Source organism: Pongo pygmaeus, chromosome 20, assembly GCF_028885625.2.
Source record: "Pongo pygmaeus isolate AG05252 chromosome 20, NHGRI_mPonPyg2-v2.0_pri, whole genome shotgun sequence".
NCBI lineage: Eukaryota > Metazoa > Chordata > Mammalia > Primates > Hominidae > Pongo > Pongo pygmaeus.
The window spans coordinates 48,508,046-48,527,487 of NC_072393.2; the positions used below are offsets into that span (position 1 = coordinate 48,508,046).

Genomic DNA, 19,442 nt, shown 5'->3' on the forward strand with positions numbered 1-19,442 from the left:
TTTTGTTGCCTATGTTTCTGTTGTTATAACCAATATATCATTGTGAAATCCAATGTCATGAAGCTTTTTTTTCTTTGTTTTCTTCTAAGAGTTTGGTAGTTTTCACTCTTCCATTTAGGTCCTTGATCCATTGTGGATTAATTTTTGTATATGGTGTTAGGTAAAGGTTCAATTCATTTTTGTCCATGGATATCCAGCTTTCCCAATATTATTTTTTGAAAAGACTGCCCTTTCCCCATTGAATGGTCCTGGCACACTTGTTGATAATCATGTGGCTATATATGCAAGCATTTCTTTCTGAGCTGTCTATTCTATGCCATTGGTTTCTATGTCCTCCTTTATGCCAGTAGCACACTGTATTGATTACTGTGGCTTTGCTGAAATAAGGAAGTGTGAGACTTCCAGCTTTGTTCTTTCTTTTTAAGGTTGCTTGGTTATTTAGGGTCCTGAGATTCCATATAAATTTTAGGATAGATTTTTCTATTTCTGCCAAAAATGTCACTAAAATTCTGGTGGAAATTGCATTGAATCTGCAGCTCACTTTGCATATTGTCCTCCTAACAATACTGAGTCTTCTGATCCATATAAAATGAAATGTTTTTCCATTTATTGATGTTGTCTTTAATTTCTTTCAGCAATGTTTTGTAGTTTACAGCATACAATTCTTTTACCTCCTTGGTTAAACTTATTCCTAAATATTTTATTCCTTTTGAGGTTAATGTGAAATGAAAATTTTTTCTTAATTTCCTTTCAGAGTGTTCATTATTAGTTTATAGAAATACAACTGATGTTGCATGTTAATTTAGTATCCGGCAACATTACTGAATTTATTTATTCTTACAGGTTTTTTTCATCTTTAGGTTTTTCTACATACAAGGTAAAGTTACCTGTGAACAGATAGATAATATAACTACTTTTTCCAATTTGAATCTTTTTTTTTCTTGCCTAATTTCTTTGGCTAGGACATCTAATACTATGTTGAATAGAAGTGGTGAAAGCAGGCATCCTTGTCTTGTTCGTGATCATAGAGAAAAATCTTTCAGTTTTTCTCCATTGAATATGATATTTGCCTTGGGCTTTTCACATATTACCTTTATTATGTTGAGGTGTTTTTTTTCCATTCATATGGAGAATGTTCTTATTATGAAAAATTAGTAAATTTTGCCAAATGCTTTTAGTTGTTCAATCTTCTTACTAATTATAGGTCTATTCAGATATTTTGTGTGTCTCTAGGAATTTGTCCATTTCATCTAGTTTATCCAATTTATTGGTATACAATTATTCCTAGTATTTTTCTAATCATTATTTCTGTATAATTGATAGTAATATCTAAATTTTCCTTTCTTTTCTTTTTGCATAGAGAGAGAGACAGGCTTGTGCTCTATAGGCCAGACCATGCTGGAGTGCAGTGGCATGATCAGGGCTCACTGCAGACTCAACCTCCTGAGCTCAAGTGATCCTCTCACCTCAGCCTCCCAAGTAGCTTGGACTACAGGTGCATGTTACCATGCTCAGCTAATTTAAAAACTTTTTTTTTGTAGAGACACCATCTCCCTTTGTTGCTCAGACTGGTCTCAAACTCCTTACCTCAAGTGATCCTCCCGCTATGGCCTCCCAAAGTGATGGGATTAAAACATGAGCCATGCCGAGACTTTATTTTCATTTCTGATTTTAAATAATTTCAATATTCTCTCTATTCTCTTAGTCAATCTAGTTAATGGTTGTCAATTTTGTTGATCTTATTTTGAAGAGCCAACTTTTGGTTTCATTGATTTCCTCTGTTGTTTTTCTATTGTCCATTTTATTTATATCCACTCTAAACCTTATTATTTCCTTCATTCACTGTGTTTGGGTTTAGTTTGTTCTTCTCCTATATCCTGAAGTTGTAAAGTAGATTGTTGGTTTGAGATCTTTCTTCTTTTTAATATGAGAGTTAACAGTTATAAATTTCTTGCACAAAATTCTTAACTTATCTGAGCTTCTGATTCCTCAATTGAAAATTGCAGTAACAGCGCTTTCTTTATACTATTGTTTTAAAGGTTTAATGTAATCATCAATTTAACCTTCAGAAAAATGCCATGCACACAGGAAATGGTTAATGTTAGCTGCTGTATTACTACTATTATCATTAGCTTTGAAGTCAGGTAATCCTAGAATCAAATCTTAGATTCACTTCTCACTAGCCATATGACATCTGAAAAGTTTTTTCACTACTCCAAGCCTCTGTCTTTTCACCTGTAAAATGGAAGTAATGTTTACCAGGCAGGTTATTGTATGAATCAAGTAAGATGTAGGTAAAGTACTTAGCACAGAATCTGGCACATAGGAATTGCTCCTCAGCCATAGCTAACATAGCATTATTCATCAGCCTGAGTTGACTGGTAAGGGCTAAAAGTAAATGGTTGCAACAAAAATAAAGAAACATATGCCAAAAATGTATGTATGTGTGTGTGTGTGTGTGTGTATGTGTAAAAGGTATTTTATGTAAATACAAACACACGGTTGGGGACCAGCCTCAACACCACCCGTAGGGTACCTGAAGTCTGGTGGCAACAAAGGAATGAGCAGAGACAGGTTAAGAGTTCATAAAGGTGTGAGCCAGGGGGCCAGTTGCAAAATGGAGGCTGCAAAAGGTGCCGAGCTCTGGTCTCCACACTATTTATTGAGTACAATTACTTAGACCTAAGAAGCAGATGTTCAGGGCAAAACAGTGAAAGGGAGGCAGTATGTCATAGGTGTAATCTATAGCAATAGCAGTTTAAATGAATCTCCTTTGTGCTCAAACAACATATCTTTAACTTATCGGAGAGTAGCTAGTGGGAGTGGGCTTAACTGGGAGCCTGCATGTCTGTCCACATTCCAGTGTTTCAAAGGAGTGTCTTTCTCCTTGAACACAGTGTTTATAGATAAGAGAGCAGGTCTTACTCTGAGCATGGGAATGTGATGGCAATTAGGAGGCTTTCCTCAGAGGCCTCTTGTGGCTTTCCACAACTTATTGTCCCATATTTTTATGGCCAGTTTATACAGGCACCCCACAATCCCTTTTCCCAACACACACACACACATATAGAAATATGGAAAAAGAGGTAACACAGAAAATACTAGGACACTGTTACTGACTACATGTGGGAGAGAAAAAACTAAGTGCAAAGAATCAAGCCTGGAATGTTAGTTTTTAACCCATTCAGATGCAGCCAATAGCGGATTAGACATGGAAGATAATTTATTAGGGTAAATGCCTGTGAGGGAAAGGAAGGTAAGTGTGAGAGAAGCCTGAGAGAGCTCTCAGACCACAACGCAGATCTGATTTCTGTGAAAGATAAAGAGAAATAAATTTTGGATAGCAATGCAGTTCAAAAAGAGTTTCTGCAAGGCTGAAGGGGAGTCCCTTCATCAGTCACCCATTAGAGTTACACAGAGTCTCAAAGAACTGGGCTTGCTTTCATACCTCTGCTGGGAGGCCCTAGGAAGTGAGGTCTCTGCAGGGGAGGTGGTGAATTTGAAACACACTGACCTGGCCCTTCTGTCAGTCAACTCCCTGCCATAGAGACTGACAGGGTCTAATTCATGGCTGCCAAAACTGAGACACTGAGAAAAAGATGCAACCATGAAAAGGTGGAAAGTTCTAATGACATAGCAAATAGCCATCAGCCTTTCTCACATCCCAAAGCCTTCAAAAATATCTGAGTGCAGAAAGGCCAGGAAGGAATGACAGAAGACTATCATCAACCTAGAAACATGGTGAGAGAAGGAAAAAATGGCAAAAATGTGGTTGGCTAATCATCTCTCATCAGCCTTCTTATACAAATAATTTATTCCTTGAAGGAACAAGTACAGTACTCCATGCCGAGAGCTAGTTCTTGGGGCACCCCACTGTAAAACAACATCACTTTTATTCCTTCTTTTATTTTCCTTCCATTACAGATGTTTCAGCACAAGGAAGTTCTCCTGGCCTCCCAACTAAGGCCACTGTCAGCATCATGATTGGAGTACTGGCCAGGGTGGCTCTGATATAGCAGCTTTGGTGTAGTTTCTGCATTTCAGGAAGACTGGCAGGTATGACGGCCTTTCCTCTTGTCCTGTTTCCTGCAGGGCTGACTGCCATGCTTGGGAGAGGGACCTATATCCCAGGACTGGATCTCCTCCTCCTCCCAATAAACTCCTGCTTCTCAGCACTAATTCCTGCAGGTCTCTTCTTCCCTGGTCTGCATGCTGCCTGTACCCTACTGTCTCTTAGATGTGATTATCCTCAGCCTCTGCTCATTTGTTTCCTGGATTCGATACACTATGAAAGTCTTTTGATCCTTTCTTAACATCTCTCACTTGTGTCATTCTCTCCATTCCCATAGACCTCAACAACTGCTCGAAGTCCTGCTTGACTCCTTGTCTCCAGTATTTGAAATCTTCCTTGCATATGACTTCCTCATTACCTTCCTAAAATCTAGTTCACTCACCTACTCAAGAATCTACAGGGGCCGACTCTGGCCTATTAGATAAGTTTACATTTCTTCTCTTTACTAATCCTTCTTACTTCCTTTACCACCACTCCCTTATATAATTCCTCTATCCTAATTAGATCTGTCTCCCTACATATCCCTGCCCACCCATGCCATATATACAAAGGATTATTAGTTCCAATTGTATGCCTAAAACAGGGTGACCGCCCTCCATCATCTGCACTGCAAAGTTACCCACAGCCTTCATCACAAGCAACCTCTGACCTCATGGAGAACAATGACTCTAGCATTAATGTGTGAATCTAAGACTTAGGACACAATGTACATGTGGTTGGGAAGCTTTCCCTGAAAACCAATTTGTGTGTTCATGAAAAATACAGAAATGAAGAAGGCAAGGTCCCTACCCCAGGGATCATAAAGCCTAAGACAGAAGATAGGACCTTAAAAGTAATTATAAGCTCCGGCCCTGGACCCTACAGCCGCCAAGATGTTAATGCCTAAGAAGAATCAGATTGCCATTTATGAACTTTTTTTTTTTTTTTTTTAGACGGAGTCTCACTCTGTCGCCCAGGCTGGAGTGCGGTGGCGCGATCTCGGCTCACGGCAAGCTCCGCCTCCCAGGTTCACACCATTCTCCCTCCTCAGCCTCCTGAGTAGCTGGGATTACAGGCGCCCGCCACCACTCCTGGCTAATTTTGTTTTTGTATTTTTAGTAGAGACGGGGTTTCACTGTGTTAGCCAGGATGATCTCAATCTCCTGACCTTGAGATCCACCTGCCTCGGCCTCCCAAAGTGCTAGAATTACAGGTGTGAGCCACTGCGCCCAGCCATGAACTCTTTTTTAAGGAAGGAGTCACGGTGGCTAAGAGGGATGTCCACATGCCTAAGCACCCGGAGCTGGCAGACAAGAATGTGCCCAACCTTCATGTCATGAAGGCCATGCAGTCTCTCAAGTCCCGAGACTACGTGAAGGGTTTGCCTGGAGACATTTCTACTGGTACCTTACCAATGAGGACATCCAGTATCTCCGTGATTATCTTCATCTGCCCCTGGAGATTGTGCCTGCCACCCTACGCCACAGCCGTCCAGAGACCGGCAGGCCTCCGCCTAAAGGTCTGGAGGGTGAGCGACCTGCAAGACTCACAAGAGAGGAAACTGACAGAGATACCTACAGACGGAGTGCTGTGCCCCTTGGTGCCGACAGGAAAACCGAGGCTGGGGCCGGGTCAGCAACCAAATTCCAGTTTAGAGGCGGATTTGGATGTGGACGTGGTCAACCACCTCAGAAAAATTGGAGAGGATTATTTTGCATTGAATAAACTTACAGCCAAAAAAAAAAAAAGTAATTATAATACCAAAATAGAACAAAGTGAATGCCACAAGAATTCAGATAAATCTGATGGGAAATACAGCCACACATTGGAATCACTGGGAAACATTTTTTAAAAATGGATGCTGAAGGCCTCACTCCCCATACCTTCTGATTTAGTGGTCTGGCGTGGGACCCAGGCATTGACAATTTTTAAGCTTCCCCAGATGCTACTAATGTGTAACCAGGATGGAGAACTCTCCTGTTTAAATAGGTAGGATGTAGGGCTAAATTAATGGTTTTTAGCTAGGTGACCTAGGGAGGTTTTTCAACATACATAAGCCTATACTTTGTTGGCCATATTCGTTAATGGGCTACACCAAGAACTCAGTAATCCAGTTAAGAAACACAAGCTAAATGGAAAAGCCACTTTATTTGATATGTTAAATTATATGGGAAGCATTGTCAAGTGATAAGTGATGCTAAGTATTCTCAATGTTAATTTATGGGTATGTTACTGATATGAGTCTTCCAAAAATTATATGAGATTCATAGAAATCTAATATCAGTCATAATGTCATATGCCACAGAAGCAACTAGATTTCTATATGAGCCGTGTCTTTATCGTAATGAACGCTCATCAGATTTTTAACCATAGTTATTTTAAATCTGTCATTCATAGACAGTTGTTTTGATTCTTCCTCAAAGCATTTCCAATCAGCTACAGTCCAAAATTGCTTCTTGCTTCAAGGAGATTTACAGAAAAGACTCTGACAAGGACTCTTTAATACAAATTTCTGATGAATTTAAGATACCACTGGACTGTCTAAGAACTTCCAAGTTCTTCTGATACCTTCATGAAATTGCCAGCCAAGACCAAGCAGGAAAAAACTCAATTTCACTGGACTAAATAAGAATAATGATGAGAATGTTTTTATGATTTTTTTGTTTGGAGTTTTGCTGATTCTTTAAGTGGTTTGTTTTCCAGATTTATGGAATTTTTTCTTTTAACCTATCTATAGCACACAGTAATTTGACAAAGTATACTTTTGTGAACAAAAATTGAAGCATTTACTTTTGCTCGCTACCTGACTGCCTTAGAATTGGGCAACTATTAATGAGTATTCATATGTTTATGGTAATATAGATATTTGCTTAAGTTCAATAAATATCTGCTCTCTTTATAACAGGATACATTTGAAAACATTGGTTATATTACCAAGGCTTTGACTGGGATATTACATTTGAAAATATAAATAGAATGAAACCACAGACACTGCAGGCAAGTGTAAAGTAAGCCTTGGTTTGGCTTCCTGGTCTCGAGAGGTTTTTGAAAGTTTAATCTGAGATTCCTTATAAGAAATATCTAGCAAAGCAAAGTTTAAGAAGAGCCTATGTAATCCATTACAACTCTTTCTGCACTTATGTAAACAGTCAGGCCAAGTTTGATGAGACTCAATCTATTTTGCAAACAAATTTGCCTTAGTGGTATTATTTTTGGTAGTAATAGAGATGCCCATAGAGAGAAAAATTATGTTGAGAAGAAAAACTGTAGCACAACTTTTATGAGATTTCAGCTCTGTTCATTGTTTTTGAGTCTTTATAATCCACCTGTAGACTGGACTGGACCCTGAATTCTTCTAGTTTCTCCAATCCAATTTCTCCTATGGAATCAGTAGGAACAAGATCTGCTGTGTTCCTGAAGCCCTATAAGCTGGAGGGGAAAAACTCAATGTAAATTTCATGGGAAAACCTTCGTGTCTGAGGTATGGGCCACTCAGAGCCCACCAAAATGTTTGACACCATAACTAGAGACACTTAACTGCAAACCAGGACAAGAAGTTGATGACCTCACACTGTGGACAGCTTTTCCCAAGATGTCAGAACAAGACTCCCCATCCTGATGAGGCTCTTGCCCCTCTTAATTTGTCCTTGCTCATGTCTGCCTCTTTTTCTTGGTGAGATAATGCTGTCATTAGAATTTCACAAGAAGTATCTTCTGAGGGTAGCTTAACAGAGTGTTGAATCTATCATTCATTCCCTTATTTCCACATAGCATAAGAGATCCTTTAGTCCACCCAATGGCTGCCATTAGCAGCATCTTTTTTTTTCCTTCAGCAATAACCACTTTTAATGATTTAGTGTATATTTTTATAATCATAAATTTTACTTGTTTGAACAGGTAATGCATTAACAGTACAAATTTCAACAGGTAGAAAAGCATATACTGAAAGTGTTCCTCATAACACCTATCCCTCCTCCATCCTATCACCTGGTTTCCCTCTGCAGAGGCAACCAGGAATATCTGTTTCTTATGTCTTATCCAGACATACTCTACATGTTAGGTTGGTGCAAAAGCAACTGCGGTTTTGCCCGTACTTTTTTTAAAAATGGCAAAAACCGCAATTACTTTTGCACCAACCTAATATTTACAAGCACATTGGAAGGCAGCTATGCTCCCCACTATACCACTGACACATCTTATAAGCACATTGGTCTAGTCTTTCTTCTTTTTTTCAAAAGTAAATGGTAAACATTTGAGGCACACTGTTTGCATCTGGCTTCTTCATTTAACAATACATCTTGCAGGTCATTCCACATCAGGATATAAAAATCTCTTAGTCTTTTAACAGCTATATACTTGTCTTAGTCCATTTTATGTTGCTATAGCAAAGTACCTGAGACTGGGTAGCTTATAAAGAAAACAGGTTTACATGGCTTATGATTCTGGTGGCTGTAAAGTTCAAAATTGGGCATCTGCCTCTGGCGAGAGCCTCAGGCTCATTAGCAGCATCTTTAACCCAATTGTTTGTTCAGATGTACAGTGGTCCCTTTTAGACTTTAGACCTTCACACTCACCTGTTCTCACTCCCTGTTTAATTTAACCCAGCCATGGGATGCTAGTTAATAAATTGGTCACTACTAGCTCAACAGGAAGGAGTCTGTGCAGTTTCTGACACTTCTTGTTGCACACGGATAAATACATCGGATATTATAGAGACTCAGTTGCAAAAATTAACAAATGTGCTGCTTGGTTAAAATGGCTGGGCTCTTCTGGCTCACTCTTTGATGTGTTCTATTTTAGTTGGTTTGCATCTTGCCTAAGGTGCATACTCCAAACTCTTGGTATTATCTTCCTGATAGTTATATTAGTAGTCTCCTGGTGTGTTGTATTCTGTTGTATTCTCCAAAAGTTTTTAAATGTTTGCATGTAGCCATCCATCAAATATCAAATGGTGTCTCTTTGGCTGGAGTTACAAAAACTCAAAGAAATGTGTGATCAGGAGGACATTACAACCTATGAATGATGGAAGCCCAAAATGATGGTGACGGAAAGTAATGCTAATGTCTTAAGTTCTGGTCCCTTAGTGAGAGCCTAGAGACTCCAAAACAGAGCCACTCATGCTAAATGCTACATACTCCAACTGAAATTTTAAGGAAGCAGACAGATTCCAAACCAGACCATTTTTTTTTTTCTGAGAACAGAAGATTCCAGTCTACCTGAGTCAGCATAATAAGGAAGTCACCTCTGCTTTAACTTTTACCAAAAAAAGTGACCTGAAGTACATTGATGTCAACCAATCCATTTCTATGGCTCTGTTTACTGGTTCTCATTTGACAAAATCCACTGTTCTGTTATTGTATTGCCCAGGGGGAGCTATCACTGTATTTATAGAATAAGTTCTGCCCCAAATCATGAATCACAATTAAAAGCCAGTTAGATCTGGCCAGGCACAGTGGCTCACGCCTGTAATCCCAGCACTTTGGGAGACCGAGGCAGGTGGATCACAAGGTCAGGAGATCGAGACCATCCTGGCTAACACGGTGAAACCCCATCTCTACTAAAAATATTAAAAAAAAAAAAATTAGCCAGGCATGGTGGCAGGCGCCTGTAGTCCCAGCTACTCGGGAGGCTGAGGCAGGAGAATGGTGTGAACCTGGGAGGCAGAGCTTGCAGTGAGCTGAGATCACGCCACTGCACTCCAGCCTGGGTGACAAAGCGAGACTCTGTCTCAAAAAAAAAAAAAAAAAAGCCAATTAGATTTATAACTAAATTAGTTATAGATCTATAGTAATTTTGTCCTTTGATGCACGTTCACAGCCAGTGATGGCCAGTGGTGTCTCTCAGCCTGCACCATTCTCACCCTGACCCTCCTCCCTCCCTCTTTCACTTACAAGTACCCTGATGATACACTGGGCCCACTGAGATAATCCAGAATAACTTTCCCATCTCAAGATTCTTAACCTCATCACATCTTCAAAGTCTTTTTGCCGAATATAGTAACATGCACTGGTTCCAGGGGTCAAGATGTGGACATTTTTAGGAGGCCATGATTCTGTGTAACACACGTACCTTTCATGAACATCAACCACAACAAAAATTAGCTTTGCCTTCCTTCTGTGTCTCATTTTTCTGACTGTGCATAAACTTTAAGATGAAACACAGTAGTTCTGCTATGAATTGGCTGGATGACCATGGACCACTGACTTAAATTCCCTCAGCTTCTTCTCATCTGCAGTAGAAAGTGACTCTTTTTTTTTTTTTACTTTTAATTTTCTTTTTTTTTTAATTGTACTTTAAGTTCTGGGATACATGTGCAGAACGTGCAGGTTTGTTACATAGGTATACATGTGCCATGGTGGTTTGCTGCACCCATCAACCCATCACCTACATTAGGTATTTATCCTAATGCTATCCCTCCCCTAGCCCCCCCATCCCCCAGCAGGCCCCAGTGTGTGATGTTCCCCTCCCTGTGTCCATGTGTTCTCATTGTTTAACTCCCACTTATGAGTTAGAACATGCGATGTTTGGTTTTCTCTTCATGTGTTAGTTTGCTGAGAATAATGGTTTCAAGCTTCATCCATGTCCCTGAAAAGGACATGAACTCATCCTTTTTTATGGCTGTGTTGTACTCCATGGTGTATATGTGCCACATTTTCTTTATCCAGTCTATCATTGATGGGCATTTGGGTTGGTTCCAAGTCTTTGCTATTGTAAATAGTGCTGCAGTAAACATACGTGTACATGTGTCTTTATGGTAGAATAATTTATAATCCTTTGAGTATATACCCAGTAATGGGATTACTGGGTCAAATGGTATTTCTTGTTCTAGATCCTTGAGGAATTGCCACATTGTCTTCCACAATGGTTGAACTAATTTACACTCCCACCAACAGTGTAATCATGTTCCTATTTCTCCACATCCTCTCCAGCATCTGTTTCCTGACTTTTTAATGATTGCCATCCTAACTGGCATGAGATGGTATCTCATTGTGGTTTTGATTTGCATTTCTCTAATGACCAGTGATGATGAGCTTTTTTCCATATGTTTGTTGGTCAGTAAATGTCTTCTTTTGAGAAGTGCCTGTTGATATCCTTCTCCCACTTTTTGATGGGGATGTTTGTTTTTTCTTGTAAATTTGTTTAAGTTCCTTGTAGATTCTGGATATTAGCCCTTTGTCGGATGGATTGATTGTAAAAATTTTCTCCTATTCTGTAGGTTGCCTGTTCACTCTGATGGTAGTTTCTTTTGCTGTGCAGAAGCTCTTTGGTTTAATTAGATCCCATTGGTCAATTCTGGCTTTTGTTGTCATTGCTTTTGGTGTTTTAGTCATGAAGTCTTTGCCCATGCCTATGTCCTGAATGGTATTGCCTAGGTTTTCTTCTAGGGTTTTGATGGTTTTAGGCCTTACATTTAACTCTTTAATCCATCTTGAGTTAATTTTTGTATAACGTGTAAGGAAGGAGTCCAGTTTCAGCTTTCTGCATATGGCTAGCCAGTTTTCCCAACACCATTTATTAAATAGGGAATCCTTTCCCCATTGCTTGTTTTTGTCAGGTTTCTCATGGTTGTAGATGTGCGGTGTTGCTTCTGAGGCCTCTGTTCTGTTCCATTGGTCTATATATCTGTTTTGGTACCAGTACAATGTTTTTTTGGTTATTGTAGCCTTGTAGTAAGTTTGAAGTCAGGTAGCGTGATGCCTCCAGCTTTGTTCTTTTTGCTTACGATTGTCTTGGCTATATGGGCTCTTTTTTGGTTCCATATGAAATTTAAAGTAGTTTTTTCTGAGAAGAAAGTCAATGGTAGCTTGATGGGGATAGCATTGAATCTATACATTACTTTGGGCAGTATGGCCATTTTCACGATATTGATTCTTCCTATCCACGAGCATGGAATGTTTTTCCATTTGTTTGTGTCTTCTCTTATCTCCTTGAGCAGTGGTTTGTAGTTCTCTTTGAAGAGGTCCTTCACATCCCTTGTAAGTTGTATTCCTAGGTATTGTATTCACTTTGTAGCAATCGTGAATGGGAGTTCACTCACGCTTTGGCTCTCTGTTTGCCTGTTATTGGTGTGTAGGAACACTTGTGATTTTTGCATATTGATTTTGTATCCTGAGACTTTGCTGAAGTTGGTTATCAGCTTAAGGAGATTTTGGGCTGAGACGATGGAGTTTTCTAAATATACAATCATGCCATTTACAAACAGAGACAATTTGACTTCCTCTTTCCCTGTATGAATACCTTTATTTCTTTCTCTTGCCTGATTGCCCTGGCCAGAACTTCCAATACTATGTTGAACAGGAGTGGTGAGAGAGGGCATCCTTGTCTTGTGCTGGTTTTCAAAGGGAATGTTTCCAGCTTTTGCCCATTCAGTATGATATTGGCTGTGGGTTTGTCATAAATAGCTCTTATTATTTTGAGACATATTCCATCAACACCTAGTTTATTGAGAGTTTTTAGCATGAAGGGGTGTTGAATTTTATCGAAAGCCTTTTCTGCATCTATTGAGATAATCTGTGGTTTTTGTCATTGGTTTTGTTTATGTAATGGATTATGTGTATTGATTTGCATATGTTGAATGAGCCTTGTATCCCAGGGATGCAGCTAACTTGATCGTAGTGGATAAGCTTTTTGATGTGCTGCTGGATTTGGTTTGGCAATATTTTATTGAGGATTTTCGCATCGATGTTCATTAGGGATATTGGCCTGAAATTTTCTTTTTTGGTTGTGTCTCTGCCAGGTTTTGTTATCAGGATGATGCTGGCCTCATAAAATGAGTTAGGGAGGAGTCCCTCTTTTTCTATTGCTTGGAATAGTTTCAGAAGGAATGGTACCAGCTTCTCTTTGTACCTCTGGCAGAATTTGGCTGTGAATCTGTCTGGTCCTGGGCTTTTTTGTGCTTAGTAGGCTATTAATTACTGCCTCAATTTCAGAACTTGTTACTGGTCTCTTCAGGGATTCAACTTCTTCCTGGTTTAGACTTGGGAGGGTGTATGTGTCCAGGAATTTATCCATTTCTTCTAGTACCTTTTTAAACTAAAAACACATTCTACTTTTTATAATATACTTTGCATATAGGGTTGTTTTGTCTATATCTGTTTTAATCACATACCGTAATTACGTAATAAGCTTCTAGTAACTCTTTGATATGGTTTGGATCTGTGTCTTTGCCCAAATCTCATATCAAATTGTAATCTCCAATGCTGGAGGTGGGGCCTGGTGAGAGGTGATTGAAATATGGGGGCGGTCTCTCATGATATAACATCATTGCCCTTGGTGCTGCCATAATGATTGAGAATTCTTGTGAGATCTGATTGTTTAACCATGTGTAGCACCTCCCCCTTGCTCTCCTCTTCCTGCTTCCATCATGTGAGATGCCTTGCTCCCTCTTTGCCTTCCCCCATTGTAAGTTTTCTGAGGCCTCCCCAGAAGCAGAGCAGGTGCCAGAATTATGCTTCCTGTACAGCCTGCCAAACCATGGGTGAATTCAACCTCTTTTCTTTTTCTTTTTTCTTTTTTTTTTTTTTGACACGGAGTCTCACTCTGTCACCCAAGCTGGAGTGCGGTGGCATGATGTCGGCTCACTGCAAGCTCTGCCTCCCGGGTTCACTCCATCCTCCTGCCTCAGCCTCCCGAGTAGTTGGGACTACAGGTGCCCACCACCATGCCCGGCTAATTTTTTGTATTTTTAGTAGAGACGGGGTTTCACCATGTTAGCCAGGATGGTCTCGATCTCCTGACCTTGTGATCCACCCACCTCGGTCTCCCAAAGTGCTGGGATTACAGGCGTGAGCCACTGTGCCTGGCCTCAACCTCTTTTCTTTATAAATTACCCAGTCTCACATATTTCTTGGTAGCAACATGGGAAGAGACTAATACACCCTTATATTCAGTAGAACAAACTAGAAAGTAAGCAGTTCTAACTATGTACCTGATGTGAAGCTCAGGACAGAAAACAGAGCTATGAAGATAATGCCTGGAATCTCTCCCAGCATGGCCAAGAGGCATAGCTGGGACATGGACTGGCTGTTGTTCCCAGGCTTTGCTATGGTTACATCTCTTGAACTCAGAATCTAAGAGCTCAAATCTAAAGACATAGGCCTACAGACAAATTAAGGAAATGTATATATGCAGAGCAGCTGTTTGATGACCTTAAAACATCTAGTAGACATTATAAACCTGTATGCCAACAGACCCAGGCACAAATATCTAAATTAAATTCTGAAGACATTTCTACTTTATTTTACGAATAATTTAAAAGCTATATTTAAAGATTACTAAAATTGCATGAACTGAAAAGCATTTGTGCTTATTTACTTTATTTATGAGTACTCATTTATCTTTACATTAAATTGATACCATGTGTAAACTATATACAAACATGGATAGACATATACATATATGTAATGTAACATATTGCATATACATGTACCCATAAAGATAAAGGATGACAAAAAGACTTTAGAGTTTTAATTTTAAGACTTTAAGCATGGGATGGGTAAAACTCACTATTTTAAAAGGACAGTTGGATTCAAATTGTGCCTTTGTAAATGAAAAAGGTAACATTTATTTGAAGAAGCCCTTACAGAGTTTTAGAAAAAATGGGTAGCAAATTTACCTCTCAAAACACAGAAAGGGATAGAATTTAAGCTTTTCCAAGAAGGACTTTGGATGTGTTCAAGAAAGGTTAAAAATAGATGCTAAGGTAACACAAAAATGATAGAAATTTACCATAAGATTTTATAAGAAAACTAATTTTATTTTAATAGGTAGCTTTAATTTGGTCTCTGTTTACCAACTGGACCACTGAGCTCAGGACAGAGCCCATTAAAGAAGAGGGATGAAAAAGTCTTTGCCATTTTTAGATCCTAATAACTTAAATATGTGAAAAGAAGACACAGTTGGAAGGGAGAGGACATAGACCTTTAAAAATCAAGGATTTCACTGAATCCCAGGTCCCCAAGAAGAGTAAAATGCCATGGGAACCATAATGTGCAACACTTCCACAGTTTACTTTGCTACAAATTTTTCTCATTGTTTAAACTGTGTCTTATCTAAACATGCAAAGATATAAGTAGTCTTCTGAAGCAGTAATTATTTATTATAACCACTGTTAGTCACCTCCAAAACCATAGATTTACCACTGACCCAGCAGCCAGCACACACACAAGATGAAGTATTTGTACAGTACAAAGTAATCACTGATGACCCTAAAAGCCAGAGGTCAGGTAACACAACAGAAAACAGAGCAGAGTTTTAGACCGGAAAGGAATCCATTCACTTACAACTCTTGGGGTTCCATGTGGAAAAACACAGAATCTTCCCAAACAGAAAAGTCTGTGGCATCTTTCCTGTTTTTCCTAAGTGGTCCCAGGCTGTTCAGAATTCTTTAGGTCCCCTCATGTGGCATCAATGTTAGCAAGAGGGAGATAAAGAGAGGAATGAATAAAAGAACAATTGTTAAGAAAGGAACAGAGAGACTAAGCACATGATTTAAAATGATTCCAGTCACCTGAAAAAAAAAAAACTCAAGAAACAAATAAGAAAAGCAGAAACGTGAAGCAGCATCATTGTCTGGGGTAAATTCCCAAGATTTATTGTTTCATGGCCACAGAAAACTAGGTTTAGAGTGGAAGTTTAATAGGTGAAAGAAAGAGAAGAGCTCTCTGCAGCAGAGAGGGGTCTTGGAGAAATGGGTTGCTGCTTCTGTGGTGAAAAGCAGCAGGTTTTATAGATGAGCTTGAGGAGGTGGTGTCTGATTTACAAACGGCATGAGATATTAGTCAGACCAGGTGTTCCATTTGCATAAGGTGCAAAAAATTGGTTAGGGCTAGGTGTGCCATTTGCATAGGGTGTGAAAATCTGGGTGCCCCCACCCTAATCTTTTATTATGCAGATGGGTTTTCTACCTGACTGGCACCATGTTGCCAGTTTCTTTACCATACATGTGGTGACAAAGAAAAGGAAAGATGGATCCTCCATGTAGAACATGTCTGCCCCCCACCTGCCGGTAGCTCCTTTCTATTGGCACAGCTGCTGACATTCATCTGTGCAAGATTCCAGCTTGCTTGTCTATTTCTGCAGTTTGATTTTTCAGGCTGCGCTTTGTTAGAAAAGAAATGATTTGGGGGCTGCTTTTTTATTAAAAGGGAAATTTCACCAAGGACTCTGTTGCTTTTATTATCTGTCTAAATAACTTCTTTCTATCTCTTGTATCATATTTCCCCCCTTAGGAGTAGTAACCCTAACTGCTGTTAAGGGGTGTTGGACAATGACTCTTTCTGGCTACTTCCTGCTGAAAAGGGGTGTAGTGTGGGAAACAACAGTTAAGTCTCCTCCTGAGGTCAATCTAAGTGTCCTCAGAAGAGATGCATGTCCATGTGTGGTTCCATTGTGTGCAGCACCATTTGGAGTTTAATAGCTTCTAGAAGAGAAGAGATAAATGTTACAAGATGGTTTAGAGTATAGAGTTTGAATATGAGTATTAAGATTATCATTGTTAGTGGGGGTACTACAGGCCACAACCATGACAGTAGAGTTTGATACCTGTTAGCTGTTCCGATGGGTTGTAATACTGATTTCCTCCACCAGATGTCACTGCACCTCACCAGAAGCATTAATATAGGAACTTTTTTTTTTTGGATAAGTGGCATGGATTGGGTGTTGAGAGTAATTTTAGTGTTAACTTTGGCTAAATCTTTTCTGTAATGATTAGTCCTGCTATAAAGATGATAACTAAGCAGAATATTACAGCAATTAGAATTTTCCATCCAGAATTTCACATTGTGAGTGCCACAGTGTATAGTCATGCTGCAAATAGTAGAGTGAGTGTAACAATTCCCACAAGGGTGGTGTAGTAAATAATTTTCATCTAAAATTTACTCCCCAAGATATAGAATTTCCCTTTGGGGGTCTATGAAATTACAAATGTAATCCCATGGATAATCAAAATCTCCCTGCAAGTATGTGTCAAAAAGAAGTTCTAGTATCTGGTGGTGAATCTTGAGAGGAAAGGTAGAAATGACAAAGTATCTGGTGAGGTAGGGGTGGGACTGAGGAGGATGAGTAGACCTCACTTATTTACTTATCTTTTATGATTTTTAGCTTAAGTTCTCTTATCTCTTCACATTGATATCTGGGACATTCCTCTAGGCTGTCAGGGGTTGCTCCCTCAGCTTTCCAGACTTTGGCTCGAGCGTCACATATCCAGGAGTCAATATCTGTAACTTTTACTGCTGAGGGTGTTGAAAGAAGAACAGCGTAAGTTTCTTCCCAGCTTGAGCTTAGGGAAGGAGAGAGAGAAGGGAGAGCTTTCCTAATACCAAGTCTCCTGTGTTAAATAAAGGTGGTCTTATTTTCTGTAGTTGGACTTCTGCTAGTTGTGTTAATTTCTGTTGAAAGTGAGCCAGAGAGGTTACATGTTTAACCAATTCAGAGGTTTAATAGAAAATCATTGGTAAGGCTGGGTGCGGTGGCTTATGCCTGTAATCCCAGCATTTTGGGAGGCTGAGGCTGGCAGATTGCCTGAGGTCACGAGTTTGAGACCAGCCTGGCCAACATGGTGAAAACCTGTCTCTACTAAAAATAAAAAAAAAATTAGCCAGGCCTGGTGGCAGGCACCTGTAATCCCAGCTACCTGGGAGGCTGAGGCAGGAGAATGGCTTGAACCTGGGAGGCAGAGGTTGCGGTGAGTGGAGATTGCACCACTGCACGCCAGTCTGGGTGACAAGAGCAAAACTCCATCTGAAAAAAAAAAGGAGAATAAAAAAGAAAATCATTGGTAAGGAAAGGTCATCCATACAGCATTTCGAAAGGGCTTAGGCCTAACTTTGAAAAGGTATTTCTTACCCACAGTAAATCCATGGGAAGAAGAGCGACCCAAGGAAAGTGAGTTTCTTGGAACAGTTTTCTGAGGTATCTTTTGATAATATCATTTGTCTTTTCTACCTTTCCTGAGAATGGGGGTCTCCAAGAACAATGGAGATGACACTGTATGCCTAATGCCTTTGAGACCTCCTGTGTGATGGCTGCCTTAAATGAGGGGCCACTGTCAATTTTGAGGTACTTAGGTAGACCAAAGCAGGGAGTTATCTTATTAGCTAACACTTTTATTACCTCAGAGGCCTTTTCTGTAAGGCATGGAAATGCTTCTACCCAGTTAGTGAAAATATCTACCTATACCAGGAGGTATTGGATGCCCTTCGTCTATGGCATGTGGGTGAAGTCTATCTGCCAGTACTCCCCTGGATAGTTTCTCATCCTTTAAGTTTGATGAGGAAGAAGCTGCCTGTTGGAATTATTTTTAAGACAGACTTTACAAGCATTAACAACATGCTCAACTGTTTTTAATAAGTTCTCTCCTGAAAACAATCTCTGGGCACACTGATAAGTTTTATCATTTCTCAAGTGAAAATCTTGGTGAAGGATATTAAGGGTGTTCCACTGGCTGGAGGCTGGCAAGTGGAGTTTGCCATCCTCTGACTATTGCCATCCTGAGGGCTGGAAAGTGTACCCTTGAGAGATGGCCCAATCTCTCTCTGCAGGGGAGTACTGAGGCTTAATTTTTCTTATGGAGCCTTCCCAGATTACAGAACCTTTTAGTGTGTTAAGATCCTGAGGCTTTCTTGCCATTGACTTGGCTGCCTGGTCAGCTAACTTGTTTCTTTTGGCTAATTCATCTGTTCCCTTCTGATGTCCCTCACAATGCATTACTGCTACCTCTTGTGGAAGGAAAACTGAGGATAATAACCTGTTAATTTCCCAATGGTCTTTTATAGGAGATCCATTAGTGGTAAGACTCTTTCCTTCCAAATTGTAGCATGAACATGTATCAGGGGAACCTGCCCTCAATATTTCAATGTAGGTTCTTTCTATTTTCCATAAGTGTCGGCCGGCTGAGAAATAAAGAGTACAAAGAGAGGAATTTTATAGCTGGGCCTCCGGGGGTGATATCACATATCAGTAGGACCGTGATGCCCACCTGAGCCACAAAACCAGCAAGTTTTTATTAAGGACTTCAAAAGGGGAGGGAGTTCAAGAACAGGTAGTAGGTCACAAGATCACATGCTTCAAAGGGCAAAAAGGAGAACAAAGATCACATGCTTCTGAGGAAACAGGACAAAAGGCAAAACAGAACTACAGATAAGAGTCTATGTTCAGCTGTGCATGTATTGTCTTGATAAACATCTTAAACAACAGAAAACAGGGTTTGAGAGCAGAGAACTGGTCTGACCTCAAATTTACCAGGGCGGGTTTTTTTCCCCACCCTAATAAGCCTGAGGGTACTGCAGGAGACCAGGGCGTATTTCATTCCTTATCTCAACCACATGATGGACACTCCCAGAGCGGCCGTTTATAGACCTCCCCCCAGGAATGCAATTCTTTTCGCAGAGTA

General features: G+C 39.9%; 1 pseudogene; it reads left to right on the forward strand.

Moving 5' to 3' along the window:
* Window positions 1-3,211: 3,211 nt before the first annotated feature.
* LOC129019891 (small ribosomal subunit protein eS10-like) overlaps window positions 3,212-19,442 on the forward strand; it is a 482,677-nt pseudogene continuing 466,446 nt past the window's right edge.